This window comes from Triticum aestivum, chromosome 2B, assembly GCF_018294505.1.
Source record: "Triticum aestivum cultivar Chinese Spring chromosome 2B, IWGSC CS RefSeq v2.1, whole genome shotgun sequence".
Taxonomy (NCBI): Eukaryota; Viridiplantae; Streptophyta; class Magnoliopsida; order Poales; family Poaceae; genus Triticum; species Triticum aestivum.
The window spans coordinates 668781616-668787226 of NC_057798.1; positions in this window are offsets into that span (position 1 = coordinate 668781616).

The following is a 5611-nucleotide window of genomic DNA, read 5'->3' on the forward strand; positions in this document are numbered from 1 at the left end:
TTTTCATTTGTGTCAATATCAGAACCCAAGAAAGTTGTTGAAGCCTTTAAGGAACCTGAATGGATTCAAGCCATGCAAGAAGAACTTCAACAGTTCAAGCTGAATAATGTTTGGGAACTTGTCAAGCGCCCTGACCCTTGCAAGCATAACATTATTGGCACAAAATGGATATATCTAAACAAGCAAGATGAGCATGGTCAAGTCGTCAGAAACAAAGAACGTCTTGTGGCTCAACGATACACTCAAGTTGAAGGAATTGACTTCGATGAAACATTTGCTCCTGTGGCTAGGCTTGAAGCTATTCGCGTACTGCTAGCCTATGCAAACCACCATAACATCTTACTATATCAAATGGATGTGAAGAGTGCATTCCTCAACGGCAAAATTTCAAAAGAAGTGTACATTGCTCAACCACCTGCCTTTGAAGATCCAAAACATCCTGATATGGTGTAAAAGTTAAACAAAGCACTGTATGGCCTCAAACAAGCTTCTCGCGCTTGGTATGATACGATGAAAGACTTCCTGAAGAGCAAAGGCTTCAAACCTGGATCCTCGATCCCACACTCTTCACGAGGACATATGATGCTGAACTGTTTGTGTGCCAAATATATGTTGATGACATTATCTTCGGCTGCACCAACCAGAAGTATAGTGCTGAGTTTGGATACATGATGCAAGAGCAATATCAGATGTCCATGATGGGTGAGCTGAAGTTCTTCCTTGGTCTTCAAATTCGTCAGCAAAGGAATGGCATCTTCATATCTCAAGAAAAATATCTCAAAGCCTGTCTGAAGAAGTTTGGAATGCAAGATTGCAAAGGTTACACGACGCTAATGCCAGCCAAACACCATCTTGGTCCCGACGACAATGGTAAAGAGTTCGATCAAAAGGTATACCGCTCCATGATTGGGTCCTTACTTTACCTATGTGCATCTAGGCTAGATATCATGCTTAGTGTTTGCATGTGTGCTCGATTCCAAGCGGCACCAAAGGCATCACATCACTTAGCTGTGAAGCGAATTCTTAGATATTTGGCTTACACCCCAAAACTCAGATTATGGTATCCAAAGGGCTCAAGATTTGATCTGGTTGGATTCTCGGATGCTGATTATGCTGGAGACAGGGTTAATAAGCAAGTCTACATCAGGCACATGTCACTTTCTGGGACGATCACTTGTCTGTTGGTCTTCAAAGAAGCAAAACTGTGTATCACTCTCAACTGCTGAATCTGAATACATTGTTGCGGGATCTTGCGGTGCTCAGCTTCTGTGGATGAAGCAAACTCTCAAGGACTATGGCATCAATCTGAAAGAAGTACCTCTCTTCTGCGACAACGAAAGCGTTATCAAGATTGCCAACAATCCAGTCCAGCACTCGAAGACAAAGCACATTGAAATTCGTCATCACTTTCTCAGAGATCATGTCATGAAGAAAGATATTGACATCATTCACGTCAACACTGAAGAGAAACTGGCAGATATCTTCACAAAGCCCTTGAATGAGAAAAGGTTTTGCAAGTTACGGTGTGAGCTAAATATCTTGGAATCCTCAAATGTCCTGTGATCAGGCACACATCCTAACACTTATGCATGTTGATGACTTAGATGTGCAACATACGAAGTAAAGTATATCTTCAATCAATGAAGACTTACATTCTGAGTGTGAATACATTAACGTGGAATTTGACTTCGGAGCACCACGATAATTGTGCGCCGTGTCTGGGTCTAATACTTCCTATACGGTGGGTAACGCCACCACCAAATTTCTTGGTTTGAAGTGTTTCACTCTTGGCGTTATTGTTGCAATATCTTCGCATTTGGTTTGTCTTCAACTTTCAACTTATCTTCATGATTTACTTCACTATGTCGATTTGATTGCTTTCTCATAGATATATATACTAGTATTCTATCCTCTACAGCATTCACTTATAGCTATGTCTTCCTTGTTGAATCTTTTGAACTAAGTGAATGTGATCGGACCCTAATCTCTCTATGCTTACTATCTCAAAATCTATTTGTCCAAATCATATGCATTCTATTGAAATTGTCGAATGTCTTCTCTGCATCCTTGTCAGCAGAAGACACAGAGACAAACATCAAGTCTTTTTAAATGATTCATCATTATTGTTGAAATCCGGAGAAGCCGGAACAACCATCGGACAAACTTGGCAGGCGTGGGAACGTGGGACAACTCTGAGTATGTTGCATGCTTGCCACGTGTCCCTCAGATGTGAACAGGCAGGGGCACAAACGTAATTGCACTATGCCGCACACCTTCTTATAAATACGTGTCCCCTGCGGTCAAAAAAACCTTCTTCCACCTCTCCACCTCATCAAAACCCTAGCGCCACCGCTAGCTCACGACGACGCCGGTGACGAAGCGCTTAGCTGTCGCGACTTCTCCGACGCCGTCCTCACGCCGGCCGCGGACATCGTCCTCTCCGCCGCCGCTGTAGGTGTCCTCCGTAGCCAAGTAAGGGCACGGTGGATTGAACTGCTCGTCTCCTATTCATCCCATCTAGTAGTTCTTCGTGTGGTAAATATAACTCTATTTTTACCATCTTTTTGATCCTCAATGATTCATCCTATTTACCAAAATTGGTTTCTGCCTATACAATGTTAGATCTATTCTGTCTGTATCATACTGCCTAGTATATTCACTTAAGCTTCATATCTAGTTAGATTCCTCACTTGTACTTATTCACGGATTCGTACAAATCTGGAACCAACTCTCAACATATAAGTGAATGTCTTCGCGTCATGAGGTCAATGTCTTCAAACTGATTTATCTTCAAATCTTCTGAGAATGCATATGACCTCTTCCCCTTCCCTCGCATCTCTAATGCTGTCGCAGGTACATGTCTGTGGGAGAATCCCTTGGTTCTCATAGTCTGCATTCGTTTGCAGAATTCCTACAGCAACACATTAACTCTCCTGAAGCTAGTTCCTGTTTGACGAGCAAGCAAAAGCCCTTGAAGCCTTTGAACGTATTGAAGCCATTCAGTTTGAAGTTCATGGCTGCAGAGAAATCAGTAAGGAAGGGTGGCAGACAACGTCGAGGGGGAACATCAAAAGATCTGCCTGATGACCTAGCAGAAATTTACAAAACATATCCTGAAGAGGATTATAATCAGCGCAAGACCCGAATCCAATGGATTCGACGATATTGGGCTGAACAATGGTTCAAGTACAAGTTCGTGACCCAGGAATATGCTGAGAAGAATGCTATCAAAAGTCCTTGGGGTGATATTCTCTATCGAGGCCTTCCACCTAAGAACAGAGCTGAAGCTGTTGCACAGGATTTCTATCCTTGTATGGTCCGTGGACCTCAGCCTGAAAATGCCGACCCATCATCACTGCTCTAGTGTCGTGATGATAATCTCTTCAAGCGCAACTTCCAGCATGCAATGGCATCGGCCAAGGAAAACAAGAAGTCATTGGGATTAGACTTCAACCCTGGTCCCTCTGCTCCCCGTGCTGACAGCTCACGTGATGCAGAACCCAATGTCATCGGCCCCTTTTCAAACCTTGATGGCCTCATCACATACTTCTTGGTCCAAGGTGCCAGAGTAGATCATTCTAATAATGATGTTGATACTGATGAAGCCCCAGCTCCTCCTCCAAGGCCGCAGAAGCCAAAGAAAACTAAGGCTTCACAATCAGTTGCTCCTCCAAAAGCTTCACGTGCGAAGCCACTGGCCACTGCACTTCCTGAAGACAGTGTGCAGTCTGAAGATCTTTCACGCATCTCCAAGAAGACGGAGAAGAAAAAGAAAACCGTCAAGAATATTGATCAAACATTGACTCCTGCTGCCATTCTGCGTGAAGAGTACATTGATCTGTCCAGCGATGACGATCTTGCAGATGATGCTCTTGAGCAACTGATCAAGAGCAAGGAAGAAGCAGAGATCTTCAATAATTTGCCTCTCTTTGACGTGGCAATCATCCATAACTTCATTGATGAGTGGTTTGACACACCAAATCTCAGCTTTGATGATTTGCAACTTCCCATTGGCCTCACCATCTCCTTCAATGATGCTATTGCTTCTGAGCTAGCATTGCTCAGCGAATCGTCGAACTGAAGCACAAGATTGACAATGAAAAGGCTCAGTTCAAGAAGCATGTGGCCACGCTCAGCGTGCAAGATGTCAAAAACTTCAAGATCATGCTGCACGAGCTCAAAGAAGCCTTTCACAAGAAGCATGAAGAAGCTCGAGGCTCTCGAGAGCGCATGAAGAATCTGGCTGACAAGTGTGTGCTAGCCTACAATGAGGCTGAGAAGCGCAAGGCTCTTGGTCGTCTTGGCATCGACCCCAGAATGGCTGCAAAGAAGAAGAAGCTATCAACTGTCCAACCTACACCTTCGAGGCAGGATGAACCTTGCATAGTCTTCCCAAGCAGCATGACTGGCTCGAGGCCAAAGGCCATGTCAACCGCTTCAGAACAAAAGAAGACGAGGGCTGCAGAGGCTGAAGCCAGAAAAAGGAAAACCTCAGAAGCCTCTGATGCTGCTCCCTCCAAGAAGAAGCGCAAGATTAAGAAGAATCAGGCTGCTCCCACAGAGCCCTTAGTTGTTGAACCTATCTCAGTGGTTCGCCCTGCATCTGAACACCAAGAACGATGGATGATTGTTCATGAGCCTGCTTCCACAGAGGCTTATGAAGGTGAAGACATTCCAGCAGTTGATCCCATCGCTGCTGAAGATATTGGTCCCCATGACAATGTTGAAGATGATGACGTTCTTCCTCAGATCGAGCACAACTTGGTATCATCGCCTGTTCTCACGAACAACGAAATCATCAGCATTGGTCGTCCTCTGACGCCAATTGCTCAGGATGCATCATGGGCTGATCGCCGACAACAACAAGACTTCCCCAGTACTCCCCAACAACATCAGGTCACACCACCTATGCAAGTTGAAGAGGATGAGTGTAACACCCCGGATGTAACTTTCCATCTTTATATCTCCAACTCTTACGATTTTCGGCTATGTGATATGATATTCCCTCCGTGGGTGGGTTTTGTCTTCTGTTTTGCATTTTTATTCATGTCATGCATATCATATCATGTCATCATGTGCATCTCATTTGCATACGTGTTCGTCTCATGCATCCGAATATTTTCCCCGTTGTCCGTTTCGCAATCTGACACTCCCACATGCACCGGCGCACCTCTCTTGTCTCCTTTTCGTGTGCGGGTGTTAAACGTTCTCATAATGGACCGAGCCTTGCCAAGTGGCCCTGGTATAGCACCGATAGACCACCTGTCAAGTTTCGGGTCATTTGGAGCTCCTTTGGTACTCGAACGGTTAACCGCACAACCGCATAGGCCTCTTTTGTGTTGCATCCCAACACCCCTTCAAAACAGCCCAATAACCCATCTAAGTCACTTCCATGCTCTCCGTCGTTGGATCACGATCGTGTGGGCGAAAACCGCACCCCATTTGGAGTCTCCTAGCTCCCTCTACCTATAAATATGTGCACTCCCCCGAAATTCCGGATCCCCAAACCCTAGCCCGCTCCCTCTCCGCCGCCGGACACGTCCGGGCGGAGCCGGACACGTCCGCCGCCACGCCCCCGGCGAATCAGGAGCCGCCACGTGGCCTCCGCCGC